General features: G+C 40.0%; 1 protein-coding gene across 1 annotated transcript in view; it reads right to left on the bottom strand.

Moving 5' to 3' along the window:
• Positions 1–12,226, bottom strand: part of frmd6 (FERM domain containing 6) — a 36,264-nt gene extending 24,038 nt beyond the window's left edge. The window contains exon 1 of the mRNA XM_084742610.1: positions 12,064–12,226. The gene's annotated coding sequence lies outside the window, so the exon portion shown is untranslated. The remainder of the gene's footprint in view (positions 1–12,063) is intronic.
• Positions 12,227–17,526: the final 5,300 nt, after the last annotated feature.

The raw sequence follows: 17,526 nt of genomic DNA, 5'->3' as shown, positions 1-17,526 counted from the left end.
AATGGATATGTTCCTGATCTCTTGCTACTACCATATGTCAGGTGCTACTACAGAACAGCTGAGCTGTGTGATGGCAGCAGGGTTAATTAGAAGTGAGATCCAACTAACTGGATCACTTCCCCTCATCACTCGCTTCCCCTCCAGAGACTGAGAATGATGCCAGTAAGCTGGGACAGATGTAATACTGAGCGCTGCAGTAACGATTATTTTCATTGTCAACTAATCTTTGCAGCTCTGATATTTGCAGAAAATACCCAGTTTTAAATTGTTTTGTTTGCCCAATTAGTGATGGTTCAAGACAACAGAAACCAATCAAGAGTACCCTGTGCTGTATCATGCATTAATTATATAGATTATATATAGATTATATACATTAATTATGCAGAACTGTATATTCCCCATAGTAACTGTAAGCACATTTTTCTCATTCATTTGTCATTGACACATAACAAACCTTTTTACAGTTGCCTTGTATCACAGAGTGGGAAACTAATGTCAGACTATGGCACCAGTCTGCAGTCTACTTTTTCTACCAGCTGGGATGGATGTACAACCCCACACAGATGGAGTCTAGGCACGCAACACTTCATGGTACTGATCTATTTCCAGCCTTCTAGTCCATGAAAAAAGTTGTATTGTTATAATTTTATTGTATTACATTATCTACTTGTTTGTTGCTTGCTATTTATTGAGGTTGAACTGTTTCACTTGTGCCTGTTTCCACAAGGCAAAAATTAAAATAAATAAACAAACTCCCTCCTTGGTTATACATCCCAACTCCCATAGCAGCTTTTTTTTCTTCTTCTACTCCCGTGGCAGCTGCACTTCCTCTCCTCGCCTATTACTGTCACTGCCTCTCGTGTGTGTAGAACAATGGGGAACAATGAGGACAGACTACTTGTTGAGGTTGAGAAATATCCCGAGCTATGTATGTTGTCTGTGGTTGACATGCTGCAGTGGGACGCTTTGTATTGGTGCTAGGGGCGGCACTTGAGGCGCTATATGTGATGTGGCGCTGCAGTGGCAATGTATTTTCCACTGTTCTAGGCTACCCAATTTTGTTGTTTGCCAACTGAACGAATACGATGACAAATATGAAGAAGAGATTTAGTTGTTTTCTTATAAATTGCTGCAGGGACCAAAATTAGCACTGGGGAAGCAGCTGGTAGATTTGCTCCACACACCATCCAAAAGAAACAAAGGCAATCTATTGAGTGACTAATAAAATTTGATCACCAGCCATTAGGTAAAAGCAGGATTTGACATTAACTTATGATGGGTTAGGGCCACCAAAAATGTACATTGGCCACCAAACATTAGGGCTCTGGTGGCTCATGGGGCGATGGCTCAAAGACACTGACGTCTCTCCCTGTGTAAAGGCATCTTCCTGATTTAGACAGCTTTATTTGGACGTCATAGAAGTGTTTAGAAATATTCAGCTGATGCTACTGTATCTGACAGTAAGTAAATGCCACTTGGTGTTAAAAAGCTTAAAGAAGCATTTTAAGAACTATTTGTCCTGGATGTTTTTTTTTTACCAGGGTTTGAAATTTGTGTACAAGGTGGAAACATTCACACATTCAGTTTCATCTCCCTGTAGAAAAGTTAATGGCCCTTGAAGTGAGCTCTGTTGAAGTCATATCATCTTGCATTTTCAGCTCAGAAATATGATTCCTGACTTCCGCAGACAAATCCTAGTTACGACTCGTTTATTACATCGTTGAATGCTCGGGGTGAAAGCGGATGCCTGTGTTGGTCTCTTATGGAGACAGTGGTTACTCAGACATAACTGAGTATAGTCATTATTGATGGGTTTAAAGATCTATTGTGTCATGTCTGGTCTACACATGAGACGTCACCACCACAGAGGGAATGTCCACTGTGAAATGAAAGGGTGGATTCTCTTACATGCTGAGTACTGGGTGCACTGTGTGAGGGAAGAGAGTGCTTGGTAATGAAATTACTGCTGCTTTCCATCCCCCTTTCACTGCCGTGCAAAGTGTGATGCAACACTAAAGTCCATCTAAAGCAGCAGCACACGCACAAAGAGCAGCAACCAACAGCGCTTCCTCCTGCCTTTTCAGCCTCAAACAGGGATTCTGTCAACGTGGCAAACCTCAGAGTCCAGCATGACACACACCAAATCCCACACTGGGATACAGAGAAAGGGCCTCTGTCACAACTACACCTCTTTCTCATTCTTTCCCTCCTCCATTGACATCAGTGGGGCGGAGAGCCTCTGTGTCCAACTGTTGGATGGTGGAGGCAAAGAAAAACTTTCCCTGCTCGGAGGAGAAGGAACAGGCCAACTGGAGGAGGCTGTCACCGGGCTGATTTAAGAATAGCTCCAGGTACAGGACGTGTCACAGTTAAAAAAAGAGAGAAAAAAAAAAGCACAGAGAGCACAGGGTGGATACATACAGCAGAGAGAGGGGAGAGCAGGAGGGAGGGAGGGAGGGAGATGGAGTGAGGCAGCGTTCGAAGCTTAGGCATGAAAAAAGAGAAAACTGCTGCAGTCAGGAGAATTCCTCACTAACATCTGCTTCTCATTCCAACAATGGCGGCCTTTGATTCCTGATACAAACAACGAGCAGCAGCAGCAGCACCAGCGTCTCCATGTGCCCACAAACTGCATCCTCTGACAGCATCCTACAACCTGCACTGTAATCTTTAAACAGAGTTTGTTCACAAGTCTTATTCAGTTTAACTAACTGATTTTGTTTTGTGCTTTCAGAACAACGTGGGTTCATTAGACCATTCAGTCTTCATTGAATTCATTTGTCAAATAGACGAATAATCAGCAACTATTTAATAATCAATTAATTGCTGAAGCTGCTTCTCAAATGCCAAACACTACTTAGTTCAAGCTTCTCTGTTGTGAATATTGGCTGTTCTTCATCTTATGTAACAGTAACATGGGTATCTTTTCATCACTATATGAAAAAATATCAGGCAGACAAAGAAAGAAGAAAATAATACTTGCAGACCTACAATGTACTTTTTTTCTGGTGGTACACCAAAATTTCGGTACTTTTCCCAATATTGTTTTGTTAAAATAGTTTGGTGTTAGAATTTCCCAATGTTTGATACCTATTGTGGTTGAATAATGGTGGCTAAAAAAGAGATTGGGTTGCTGGAGTAATGTTTTAATGGAAATGGCCTGTTGGTAGAATCATGATTTTTCATTTTGGAACTACTCATAGACTAATACTGATTTTTTTGTGCAATGCCATGAGAATCAATATTTTAATTAATTTGTCCTTTCCTCTCTCTGGTTCTATTTCTCTCTACACAGAATCACATTGGTCACAAGGATACTTTATGCCAATTCCTCCAAACTAAAACACTTCTCAAACCAGGGTTTGGCATGAATAAAGTTACTCTCTGGCCACCAAATATTACCTGTAGGTAGCCCCTTTGGTCACCAAGTTTTATTCCCAGACAATGAGCCTCTGCCAACATATTTCAGTTTCACATACATCACATTTTTTTCGACCCTTTTAGTGCAACATTCTGTTCAAACAGTGAATCGTTTTCATCACTGGCTTGTTACCGATATGTCAGGGCCACTGAAGTACGAGTTCACTGAGCCCACTCAAAGGGCTAGCATGATCCTTACAGAAGAACCGAATGCACAAAGAGCGGACTAGGAAAAAATGAAAGAGGAGTTAATAGAAGCAGGGGTTTAAGGTTGAGTTAAGAACATGACGCATTTAATCTACTGTGGTGTGTGCTGCCAGTTTCCTCAACTAGCCAAGAAGGCTAGCTCATTTTTCATCAGAAATCTTAAGGAAATACCACATTACAATTCATGGGAAAAGTGGTCAAGACAAGTGTCACCCTTCAGGAATGCTGTGTTAAGCTGCAGTTTCTGTATTGTTTTTAGACATATTTTGGCCAGTTCATAACATCTCTTAGTGTCCATTTCAGCAGCTCTCATGTAACGATTTCAAACTTCCATATGACAGAAATAAAGAATATGCCAAAATCAAGCCAAGTTGGTACCACAGTCACACAATGAATCCTCTATATTTTTTGACATTTTCTCCCTTGGAATCCAACTAATGTAGGAGCTGAAAATGACTTTACAGTGGGCTGGGTGTATGCAACAAAAGACAAAGCAAATTGTAATTGTATGTAACCAGTCATATGGGAGGAAGCCTGTTTCTTGGGCAGACACAAACTGCCCTTGCTGAAATATTTAAAGTGCTCCCTTCCAAAGGGCACGACTTTTATAAATAGTGCCAGCGACGACTGGATCAGAGTGGGAACTGGTCATTTTTTTCCCCTCTCAGTTCTCTGCCAAGAGATCTGTTTATTCAGCTGATGAGAAATGTAGCTGAGCTGACGAGTAGCTCTAAATCGCATTTGTCACAAGATGGCATTAGCCCTCACAGTGAAGACTTGCCTCCACCTCTCTGTTTAACCCAGTGATACACTAAAAGGAGGAGCTGAGTGTCAAAAAATAAACAGGAAAAAGCACGCTAGTGGGCGACATGCTTGACCACCCGAACCACTAACTCTGGATCGTCTAAACATCTATTTTGGATTCTGGCTGGCTTGTCATGATGTCGGGAAGTGGCTGTCATTATGCACCGGAAACATGCTCTTATGGGTATTATGCTTGGCAAATAAACCTACTCTAACTCTAATGTTGTCTTAAATATATGTCATCTTATAGTTGACTTTCTCTGCTGTGGGTGGTGTAAACAAATAACTGTGACACTTGTTGATATTAATAGAACCTGGAAGCATGTTAAGATGCTCCCCCATAAATACCTGGATGCTCTGTGTGTGTTTTTAGCCTTTAAACCTAATCTCCGAGGCAGAAGGAAAAACACACTGCACAATTTAAGACCCTGATTCCCATGATCCCTTGCCCATAAGATCATTTAGCAGATATTTGTATGTCTATTTCCACTGAGCAAGCAATGAGGATAAACAATCTGTTTCTGGCTCTGAGTCAAACTACAAGTCTGAGAACCTAAATCAGATTTTAACGACTATCTCAAGTTGATGAAATGTTGGATCTGAATTATGGTAATTATCCACAACACAGACCGGCCTACTAAATATAATTCTTTCATGCTGAGTACAATCTATATGTTTGCTCTTATAAATCCAACATCTGGGGAGTAAACGCCTGGATGTCCTTCTTCATCAAATGTCACGCTCATTAACCCGCTGAAGGTCAGGCCTGTACGCAGCATGGGATTGTAACTCTGTTATATAATTCACAAAGAGACATCGAGGAATGGGATAGTGGGTGGCCTCAGGCTAAACCACAACTCACACTGTAAAGGCGGCAGCAATATTTACCATACATTATCTGGATACACCGGAGAGGTTACCTCACTGGAAAGGGATTTTAAGGACTGTTCACATCATTTGGCTTTGGACTTTCAGTCATCTTTGTATCCTTGGATATATCTTGGATATACTTATGAAAGTGACAGTGAAAGTGTCACTCAGTGGCTGCTTTCAGTAACAAACTCAGAAGAGGCAACACACCAACTTCTCTGCCATTACAGATGAACAATTCCCCCTTATAAACACAGTTCCTTTCAATCATCACTAATAATCAACTAGAAGTGTGTGATGGAGTCTGTATCTGCAGACACCATGCCCTCTGCCTGTATTTTTAACCCAAAATGTTGATATTTAATGTACTGAGAATGAGACTCAACAATCAACTGTCTTTCTGGTGTGTTTATGAACAGCTTGGACAAACCCTACTGATTCTACCTTTATGATAGTAAAAGTGTATTACACAAGCATCCTAATGTCATAAATTCTTTAATAAGCTCTCCTAACTCTAGGATCCACCAGTACTAGTGTCTTACTCATTAAGTAGCTATGGTAGTCTTTGCTAGCATTAGTGTTAGCTAACAGTTTTTACACAGTGTTTCACCTGCCCTGTGTTTCAATGAGAGAACACAACATTTACAAAGTTGTTAAGCTTGATAAGATGAAAAAGTAGTGCTGGTTGCTAGCTAACACATAAAAGTTGAGAAGAGATGTTAGATTGAGTGTTTAGGATTTCCTAACTTGAGATAGGATTTGTTTCTGTAATAACAAATTAGGAAAACTTTTCATATAACTTTAGCCTTAAGATAAGACGTTTCTGTAATACAGCCCACGAGATCACTTTTTTACTCAAGAAAGTTGGCTGCAGTATTTATGAAGGAAGTTACAGTCTCCAGCCTGTATGGGAATATTGATCACCACCACCGGCTTAATGCTTTTTTAAGTGGGTCTGTGTGTTCTGATCTCCTGAGTAAGAGGGAGAAAAGTGCTCATTTATGCTGTCATGTCAATGTCATGGCTCTGCCGCAGCGCTTGTACCAGGGAAATCCATTGTCTTCCACAATGCTGAGCAGGTCTTTAGAGATGAAACAGAGTCTGGAATGAGTTACTACAAATTATTCAGGAAGACCATGTTGAAATTATCACATCCTTTAACATGTAAGGAATGATCAGGTGAAATATGCAAGTTCTTTGTCAACAGTTAAACGCTCAACATGTTACCACTGAAGAACAAATTATTCTTGGTTACCTTCATGGAAATTTCTACTTTCATAACATCTGGCTTCCATGTGGTTTTAAGGAAGGAATGGGCACACACACACACACACACACACACACACACACACACACACACACACACACACACACACACACACACACTCATCTCAAACTGCCGGCACTGACAGACATGTTAGAACAGAGTCAGCAGTCGCTCCCTTCCCTCCCCGCCCAGCATTCAGGCTTGGACTGTGCATGAGTAACCCCACAAAACTAGCAATCTCTGTGCAACACACCGCGGAGACGTCAAACCGACTATTACGTACGCCTGAAATAGTGCAAGCGGCCTTAAAGGAGAGGGTTAAAAATGAGCTGCAATTATAACAAACCCAAACCAAACCCTGTTCTTTTGTTTCAGCCAAAGATCTTCCGTTCTGACAGAATGAAAAAGGTTGTTGCAGGTGACCCGATCTGTTTCCTGGATGCAGCTTTTGTAACAGGATTGTCTGCTATTGTTTGCACTGTCACACCTGACGAGATTCACAAGACTGAAACTTGTTATATCTTTTTTCACAGGAAATACATTTAAACTATGCAGAAAGTTAACTGCAGCATTTTTAACAGAACAGAAAAAAATACCTGTAAAAATTTGAAACTTGGCAGAGTGTGTAACAACACACAGCTGCATGAATTCATCCCTCCCAGACACATTAGCGTGCCAACATTTCCTGTAGCTCTGAAGCACTCCACAGCCTGAAAATTACCCCAATGAAAAGACAAAGTAAAGACAATCTAAGTCCATAATTTTGTCCTCTTATTCACCCTTCAGCAAAACCCAAAGAAGACTTACAAGTGGAATTACAACTGCAATACTGAGATATAAACATGCTGCTAAGACCTATACCTAAACTCTGGTATCTGGTGTTACTGACCCAGGACTGAACCTAGGTCTCAATAACTACCTGCTACCAATCCCACCAAAATCAACAAAATATCCGACAGGAAACACTGAGAGCTGCAGTGAGAAGCGTGTGAGATAAGCTGATAATATCCTCAGGGGATGCTTGCAGGTTAAATCTCTTTGGTGCACTTCCTTGAAAGGACTTGACTAAGAAGGCAAAGCAAGCAGAAGGGAAAAAAGACAATCCAAGGAAAAGGGAGAAAGGGAGACAAATGCAGGAAGAACTGACCTATTTTTTTTTCTTCTGTCCCCTTTGGTGTACTTGAGACATGGATATAAAGAGTCATGCAACATCCCTGCAGTTGCAGAAAAGCCATGCAACACTGATGTTGCAGCACTGAAAGCTATGTGTAACATTTCTGCAAATGTCTAAAAGCGCTTGGCATTTAATATATATTTTGTAGGGCTGCAACTAACAATTATTTCCATTATCAATTCATCTGTCCATCATTTTCTCCATTCATCAATTAGTTGTTTGATCAATAAAATGTCAGAAAGTTGCTTTAACTTCTGGGAAAACACAGGACACGTCGAATATATCTGAGCGTGAGGAGGGAAGTCACATGACTAAACATATTGTAAGTAAAACATGTACATATTGTGTGTTAAAGTCTTGCTTTAGTTTTATTTTAAAATCAGGGTTTGTGCAGTCTTCTTCAAAGCATTTTCATGAATCACTAAATCCACTAAATCCAGTCCAAAAAACACACAGTTAATCTTTAAAAACATATGTCCATCTCTCTAGAAATCTCTCTGTTTTTCACAGCTCTTTAAAAGCTGACTTTTCTGAGGCGGCAAGGTTTGTATCCAAAAACAGTTGGGCTGCATGAACAGGGTAATGTAGGGTGATATGACTGGGAAGCCCAGGGCACCTGTATAACTTACAGCAAGGACGTTCGACTGTGTACACACCCACATACTGTAGACACAGATAACACATGCAATTGGACGGTAACAGATAAAGTTTCACCTTCTTGTTGTCAATAATAGTAATCTCATCCTTTCTCATGGACCTACACCACCCTCATTCCACAGTTACAATGTCCAGACACTCAAAATATGGTTCCCCCTACACCTTATCTTCTAGCAACAAGGCCGAAGGCAGATTGAGTGATAAATCCAGGACAGAGCGTTTTATAAACAAGCTTCTGCAACGTTATGAAAATCTCCTACTAGGATGTTACAGGCTTCCCTGGGAGAATTTGCATTGTGAGGAGATGATTATGTAAAAAGCGTCTAACAGGTTATCTCCTATTACCTATGCATAGCAGCTCAGATGCTTTCTTCTTCAGCTCAGGTACTCTGTGTCTAACAGTTTTTGTATTCACAGCAGAGTTTCAGCATCAGAGAAAGCCAGCCCAGAGGCTAAGGATTCAGTTGAGCTTTTGATGCTGAGTTTAATACTGAGGAAATAACTGATAAATTCAGAAAAAGAACAGATCCAGCATTCAGTGAATTGTGCCATATGTGGCTTCATGACAGCACACTAAAGGTTAAAAAGCTCTAGACAGTGATAGAAAAACATATCCATTACTCATATAAAGTTATATGTGGGACGGGGGATTGCCTTGTGCAATTATGGGCCATCCCATTACATTCCAACACAGATTCATCTGAATGAGTCACCAACTCACACACCAACCATCTTTGTTCACACATTTCCTTTTTGCTTCCTACTCCAGCAGCGCTCTTCCTGTCCAGACAGCACCTGCACCACCGCTCTCTCCCATTCACTTTGCTCTGTTACAAAACCAACCCAAGAGACAGTGTCGCCATCACAAAAACATGCGTTGTTTTTCTTCTGCCCCCCCCCCCTACCCCTCCACAGCTGGCGGAGCAGAGACTTGGATGGCATGTCACACACTGTATGCTTGAGAATGGGCCACACAAGGTAGCTGATTAACCTACCATGTGTACTGGACGAGTTTCAAGTGTCAGCAGGCCTTAAAGCGGATCCCTTAACTGACTGTGCTGTTGTCTTCAGAGTGAGCGAATAGCTTGATTTCACTTGATTCAATGTCTTTACTCAAGTAAAAGTGAAAAAGTGTGGGCTCTGCAATGAACTTAAAAGTATAAAAGTAAAAAGCAGCCCAGTGAAGGAAATGTCTACTGTATGTTTCTCTGCAAAGCTCGCTAAACCTCACCTTTTCTCTGTGTAGTAAAGCGTCTGATTCGTCTTGTTACGTCATTTGTGTAATTTTTCTCTCATTACGTCTGATGTACATGATATGCACCGATGGACACACCAATGAATCTTATTTTCTATGTGTTATTGTCCCATTTGTTTAGGTTTAAATCCGCCCTGATGTTGGAAGGGTGACACACAAAGATGCAAAATAAAGTTGATCAATAATTGCATTCAAATGCATTTAAACTAACAAGTCTGTTTTGAAAATGTAAGAAGTACAAAGTACAGATATTTGTGTTAAAATTTAAGGGAGTAAAAGTAAAAAGTTGTCAGACAAATAAATACTCAAGTAAAGCACAAATGCAGCACAGTAACAACGTATTGCCTCTGCATTTGTGCAAGTTTGAGAAGTGTCACAACATCCATTTGATTACATTAATGACCTAAAATTATGACTTCAGTCACAGGACACAAGTTCACATGGCAAAGCAACCTCTCTTCTGAAGTGCCCTTCAGCAAGACATTAAGTTCCCAGTTGCTCCAGAGAGTCCCCAACATCTGATTCTGACATCTCTGGAAATACCGGTCATCTGCCCTCAGATTAAAAATATTACGATAATGCACAACACGGGCCAGCCAATCCATTGAAAAGTGGTGACCCAAACAATGTCCACAATCTAACATAGGGTACATCTTTGTTTAAAAAAAAAAAGAAGTGAGAATCGATCCCATTCCGTTTTTCCTGATTGCCCTCTGTCTAATATTAAACAGAAGGGAAATTGTTGGCATTCCTGAGTGCTAAGACAACAACTTTTGTTTGTTCAGAAGAAAAGAAAATGGGAACTGCAGCTCCAAACAGGACTGATTAGCATGGGTTAGGGTTACACACCATTTTGTGCCAATCAAGACATTTTCACTACTTTACAGTGCTGTTGAAGGTGACGTCAGTGAATGTACGGGTCATTACTGACATAATGGCGAGGAGGAATTTGTGCTATGTTTTCAAAAGAATTATTTACTTTATCGTTTGATTTTCATTAGACATAAGATGGACAACATTAAAGAGCGAAAGGGTACATGATGAAGTTAGTACATGGTAGTGGATGTAAAGTAACTAAGTAGATTTACTCAAGTACTGTGCTTCAATACAGTTTTGAGGCACTTGTACTTAACTTCAGTATTTCCGTTTTTTGTCATACATTATGCTTCTGCTCCAATACAATTTAGAGGTGGTTATTGTACTTTTTACGCTACTTTATTTTTTTTTGATCACTTTAGTTATTACGAATGTCATAATATGTTGAATATTACGATCAAAAAAATGACTTGATTACATACTGGACTGTGACAATATCTACAATGATATTACATGGTTAAAAAAGTTATTTTATTTTATTTTATTTTATTTGTATTTTATGAAAGGACTACTACTGGTTGCTGCATTGCTTTTGTTTTGCAGTTGTCCATACATCATAATTCAAACATTCACTGCCAGTTCATCCCAATTTTTTGCACATGCTTATACCATGGGTAGCTATTTTTATTTTAATAAAGAGGCAAAGCAGAAAAGTCACTATTTATTATTTTAAAGTCATTATCTTTCTTCAGATTTTAATATCAGAATAAATATTGCATCGTGGACTTTCTATCTATGGTATCGTCATACCTTGAGGGTTTGGTATCATCACATCCCTATTATTAACGAGTTACTTAGCAGATTGAGATTATTAAACAAAAAAGGACGATGGAATATTATAGACTGATTGAAAAAACGTAGTTCCCCGAGGAACATTCATAAGACAGTCATCATATCAACATTTAAAGTCGTTTAAATTAGCTCCACCTTTACCTGCGGCAACATTTAAGTGATATACACATTAATACATACATAATTATGATCCAATAACATAATATACATTATTCTGAACGGGATCATTCTCTTCTACGTGATTTCTACACTGTGGCATGGCTTACTTTTACTTTAGTACAGGATCTGAGTACTTCTTCCATACGTGGTTCGCGGTAAAACAACAAAGTGACTTTCAAAATCATAACTCGACTATCCTACTTTTATCTGTTTAAACCAGTCTGCATCATATCAAGTAAAGACAAAATGCTTCAACTAACAGAAAAAACTCGACTCGGTTACTCATATTTCGTGGCAACATGCCCGATGAAATATCCTGGCAGCATCACCGCTGTTGAAGCACGAACCAACACAACTTGGCTGTCCCGACACGGCTTTTAAACACTTAAAAATGACTCATATAACCAGATACAGATGTCAAAATACATAAACATGCTTATTTTTTTAAACATTTAAAGTTGCTGAAATGACGTCAGAAATAAGTCGAAACGTTAACGTTTATTGACATTCCCAGTGTGGAGGAATAAAAAAACTCAAGGACTAAAGGCACTCAAAGCATCTAGCTAGTTAAGAAAAACTCACCTTTTATGTGAGAAAACAAGTTATTCCTTTTTAAAAGTGTAAATCCGAGCAGGTGATTTTGTATTGTAACAAAAAAAAGCAGACGGAAAGAAATCCACAGTTTGGTAAAGACTTCAGTAAGTTTTGGGAAAGAGTCGTCGTTCTGCCGCCTTCGACGAGAGCCACATTCTGTCCCTGCTGGATCTGTAACAAGTAGATAGGAATACATGTGCGGTGGGTGGCAGTGTAAACGGGGGGTTGAACCGGAATAAAGACGAAGATTTTGTGGACACAAATACTCATAGGCGATATATGTAATTTAATTACTCAAAATGTACTGAGCAACATACTTTATCTTATGAGTATGTGTGTTTATGCCCTTTAATCTCGAGAATTGCCGCGGTACTTCCATTGCACCCCCCTAATGGAAGCCAAAGTTGGTATCGCCCACGGCTGCCTCTCATTCCATTCCATTCCTCCCGACTGTGCTGGACTGAGGCTCTGCCGCATTAATTTTGGAAGTCGACGGGGTGAAATAGTAACGGCGTCGCTCGCCTGTATATATTAAAAGCGTGCTCAGAAAAAAAGTTTTAAGTGCAGTTTATTTTTACGTCCGGATCACCAACACTCTGCAGCTGGGTTTCTTTTATATGTCATGTAGTAACCCTGTAATAAATCCTTCCACAGGGATGACGGAAGGATGCCAAGACTGTAAATACCCAATTATATAATATCATTATAGGACATACAATTATCATAACGCGGCCTCCCATAAGATGACTTTGAACTTAATGAATAGGCAAATCCTAAGTGCCCCTGTCAATATTCTAGCAGGTGAGTTTTGTTGGGAAGTTTAATGAAATATCTCACTATAAAGGTCCAGTGTGTAAGTTTTTTTTTGGCATAATATGGCTGAGATGGAATACAATATTCATATGTATGTTTTCATTACTATATAATGACCAGAAAATAATTATTTTGTTTTTGTAGGTATGCACAAGACTGGTAAATTATTAGCCAATATTGGCCTATCCAGCTATATTGGTCTATATCTGTATTGGTGTATATTAGCCAAAAAACATCAGTTATACAAATATCTGTTTTGAGAGACTGACAGAGCATTTCATTTGGATTCCTAGGGCAAATGCTCTATAAGAGCCAAATTATATTTGTAATTTTTTAAATGTACCTTATTGGAAAAACTCACTGACCATGTGAATAGTCAGAACTGTTCTTTGTTTTTGTTTTCATGGAAAACATAAAACAACTTGACATTAACCAAGACAAAATATCTTTGTTATGACAACGTGACATTATCAGACTTAAAGAAGCTGTATAGCTTTATGTTTTAACATTAAATTTAACTGTAACGTGTTTGGTTTTGACATTGGCTGCCATAAGACCATTATAAGAGTGTCATGAATATTTTCCTTGTCCTCAAGTAAAGTGTACATTTTGGACTTGTCATAAAGCTGTCATTAAGCTTAATTTCACTGTCACTGCTTTTCTAACAGTGTCATGAATAATTTCCTGGGCTTAAAGTAGACTAAAGTGGTCCCATTTCAACTTGTCATAAAGATGTCATTAAATGTTATAAGGCCAGTTTGATGACAGAGTGCAGAACCAAGGTGATTTAACACCTAATAATAGATAGTGGTTAGCTAGTTTGCTTGTTGCTAAAGTAGGCTAACCACTGTCTGCTGTTATCTATAGCTGGCATTAGCTAGTTAGCTTGGTTAACCAATTGAGCTAGCTGCCTGATTAGCTAACTCAGCCCCCGGTGCGAGGAGCTAAACCTGGCAAATAAACCATCTCGGTACTGTATTCCCTGTCAAACCACCACTGTCAGTCTCACAGGGCGTGTTTGTTCCTGGTCCGTTCAGGATCTCCAGTCCAGCCAGACTCAGCGAGATGCTAATAGCACTAGCATGGTGCAAGTGCAACTCTCAACGGAGATGAAAAGGAAGCAAGATTTGTTCACTCCTTTGTTACTTCCATCATCATCTCCAGAAAAAATGTGTTTCATTTGGAAATGTTATGGATTAAGACCTTTTAAAAACAGACTGCACCCAGAAGATGTTAAAACTTGTTTTTTTTTAAATGGCAGTAGTTAGTAGGGAAACTAGGAATGTGGGACGGCAAGAGGATGCAATAATATTGAAGCACTGCCAGTCTTACATAAGCAGAAAAAATGTGCTGTTCTGAGTGGACACCAGCTGTGCCTTGAAAATAAATGCACCCATGCCTCATCTCCATGTTTGTCAAGATAAATTCCTTTTATACTGGCTCCTCATGTTCCTCCTGCAGCCTCGTCCACCCCCTTCATGATGTCAGTCATGGGTTTGAAAGTGGGGAGAGCCCCTCTTAGTTGACATGGTGACCTGTAATTAGTGCTCGGGGGCCCACGCTCTGCTCCCACTGGTTGTCAGAGAGAGAGAAATGGAGTGCCAAACATGAAAAGGGGTGCAGAAGTGTGCCTGGTCAAGCCAGGCTAAACCCCCTCTGGCCCAGACTGCACACGGCTTTGAAGTGACATCAGAAAGGGACCTGTGGACAACAAAGCTACCCAGAGACCATTATCTTAAAAAAAAAAAAAAAAAAAGCAGACCACAAATCCCCAATCCCCAGATCAGACGCCAAACTGATCAGGTTACTTTCATGTTTGAAGCTGAGAAAAGAGTCAAAATGTAAATCTACTCATAAAAACACTTTGTCCCCTACAACATAATTAAAAAAAACATTAGTAAACACAGTCCAAATAAATGCTACTTCAAATGTGACACACCTGACATGTTCAAGCTTATATCCCCCCTTGACTACAGAGTGCTCCAGTCTTTGTCTCCACCGTCCCCTGTCTTGATTTGATTAGCAGTCCCTGGACAGGCTGGAGGTGGAGCAGGTTGGGCTTTTTGTTCTGGCACTATCTGACTAATTGAAATAACTCCCTCTGTGTTTCCGTCTCCCCAGAGGAAAGACGAGCACCCGCCCTCCCGTCACACTTAAGTCATCATGGAGAGTCCTTGCCATCAGCCCTTCCCTTGGCCTAATGTGACACATGCAGCCACTCCATCCCCCTAAAGCAAAGAACAGTAAAAGCAACAACTCATTACATTTTTGTGCAACATTGTCTAAAATATTATTGTAAGCCCACACATGAGGAGCCGTAAAACTGTGCTATTGTTTTCCTCTGGAGAATCCAAGCAGAAGTGCCGCTGAATACTTGCGCTCAAAGTTGACAGTATTTAAACTTTGAATATGGCTGCCACTGACCTTTCAAAGCGCAACCAGTTACAGCTGTACGTGACAACATAGCCAGAAGCAACACACACAAACAGGGGAGGTAGAAAGCGACGGGAGAAAGCGTTTCAGAGTTCTCCAAACTCAAAAACACAGCATTAAAAAACACAATCTTGCCAGGAAAAGTAATGCACAGTGAAACGTCAGCAGTCAACTGGTGCAACCAGATTTGTGAAAAGGCATATAGTCATAGACTGTAAAATAACTGCTTGTGACTTCTTGGTGGTGACCAGCAGGGGGCGACTTCACTGGCTTCAACAGGAAGTCCGATTGTATGTCCTCTTATGGCAAAATGACACTTTCTTCTCACTTGATTTATTACCTCAGTTAACAGTTTCCTTATGAGTTTTTGGTCTCAATCACTAGTTTCAAGTCTTCTTCAGCACAGCATGATGCTAAGTTATGGTCCCATTGGGAGTAAAATAGGTGGTAAAGCAGGGTATGCTTTAGGGCAGGGCTATTGTAGTCATCCAGAGTCCATCCAGAATAACACAAGGCTAACGAAACTCAGACCGAACCACAAATGTTTTCAAAAACATATTTTAGTGTACTGTTTCGCTTTAATACAAGAAAGATTGCAACCAGGCGGCCACCGTTTTGTGTCTAGTTTCCAATGGAACCTTCATCAAATTGCAAAACTAGGTGGTCTGAATCACATTTGGTTCAAGATTCTGCATTGCATATTTCTCGCCTGAAATCATTCGGAAACATGTTTTAGTGTTCTGGTTAGTTGTCACATGAAAACCACCTTCAAACTTTTGTTGGTACTGCACATGCATTTTTTGCAAAAAAAAACAAACAAACAAACAAAAAAAAAAAAACAAAAACAAGAATTTGACGCCCATCATGCCAAACTTGAGGCTTCAAAACATTGGTGAAGTCACTGAGGATTCACACGTGTATATAGTTTACAAACTTAGCTAATTCCAGTGCTAAAGTTAGCTTAGCGATTCATGTAGCAGACTTGACTTATACCTGCGCTGTGCTTTGCCTCTGCAAGTCTCTGTGTCTTACTTCGTGTTGAACAAGGAGCATTTTTGTTTTCATGTGAAGGCATGTTAAGATTTACCTACACTGGAACCCAGGGTTGTGTTATGCTCAAACAGAACGAGTTCGCACTACATCTTGGACTGTCTGACAATTATTACTGACATAGTGCAGTGGCAGCTTAAAGGAGCAATATGTAAAAATTGCTTGTCCAAAAATGAGTACTGCAGTCCAAATAGTGAGTTCGAGACATAAACAGTAGATTAAATAGATAGAAATCCTATTTGATATACAGTCTGTGGTTGAAGCCAGTCCCCTCCTCCCCAGGCAAACATCCGGCATTAATTTGAGCTCTAATTAAAGTGAAATGGACAAACAAAAACACAAGTTACAGACCAGAATAGAAATTTCATAGGGCAGCGTGGCTGCAGCACTTCCTTAATCTCTGATGACATATCATGGTCACTGCATGATGTGGCCAGAAGTGTCCACATACTATTTTTTGGCCATATAATGAAGTGTATGTTGCTGTTGTTAGATGCTGTGTGAAACCGTTATGGTGCAGTTTAATTTGTTCAAACTTAACCGTAGCGTGGTCACAGTTATTGCATTTGGAAGGTGTTGTGGTGTTGTTATAAGTAATGCATTCCCCAAATTCCCTGGAGACTTTATTTTGCCTACTCATTACAACAATTAGGCTCGGAAGATGATTGAACTTGATGGCCCTTTTATTATTTTTTTCCTCTTGCCTTCAAAAGAATGCTTGTAAATTGTTGCAGTTTAGATCTGACAACAAGCATGTGTTCTTTGGAGCTCCTCGCAACTTGGACATGGAATCTGAGAAGCCGCACATTCAATCAAAGTGCAGCAGATGTTGCTTAATTGCCCTCATTTGGTCCTTCTTTATGTAAGAATACATACCAATCCTACTGAACAGTATTGGGTCAAGAGAGTGCCAGATCAAACAGCGCTATCTGTATGATATTGCCGGTCATGTTTATTTTATGTGCCTTTGAACGTAGATCCATTCTCAGGCAATAAGGCAGATGGCTGGTCAGTTGCATGAGATCCTTGATTCAATATTCTCATCCCTCAGGGAAATATCAGGGAAATAGGGGAGGGGTATGTGCTTCGAAGATAAATTACAAAGTGTTATGGTGAAAGGAAGCCTGCAAGGTGCACTCCAGAGTACAGTAATCC

This window comes from Lutjanus erythropterus, chromosome 18 (genome assembly GCF_056507025.1).
Source record: "Lutjanus erythropterus isolate fLutEry1 chromosome 18, fLutEry1.hap2, whole genome shotgun sequence".
NCBI lineage: Eukaryota > Metazoa > Chordata > Actinopteri > Lutjaniformes > Lutjanidae > Lutjanus > Lutjanus erythropterus.
Note: the sequence above shows the minus strand (reverse complement) of the source record. Positions and strands in the feature narration are given on the sequence as shown.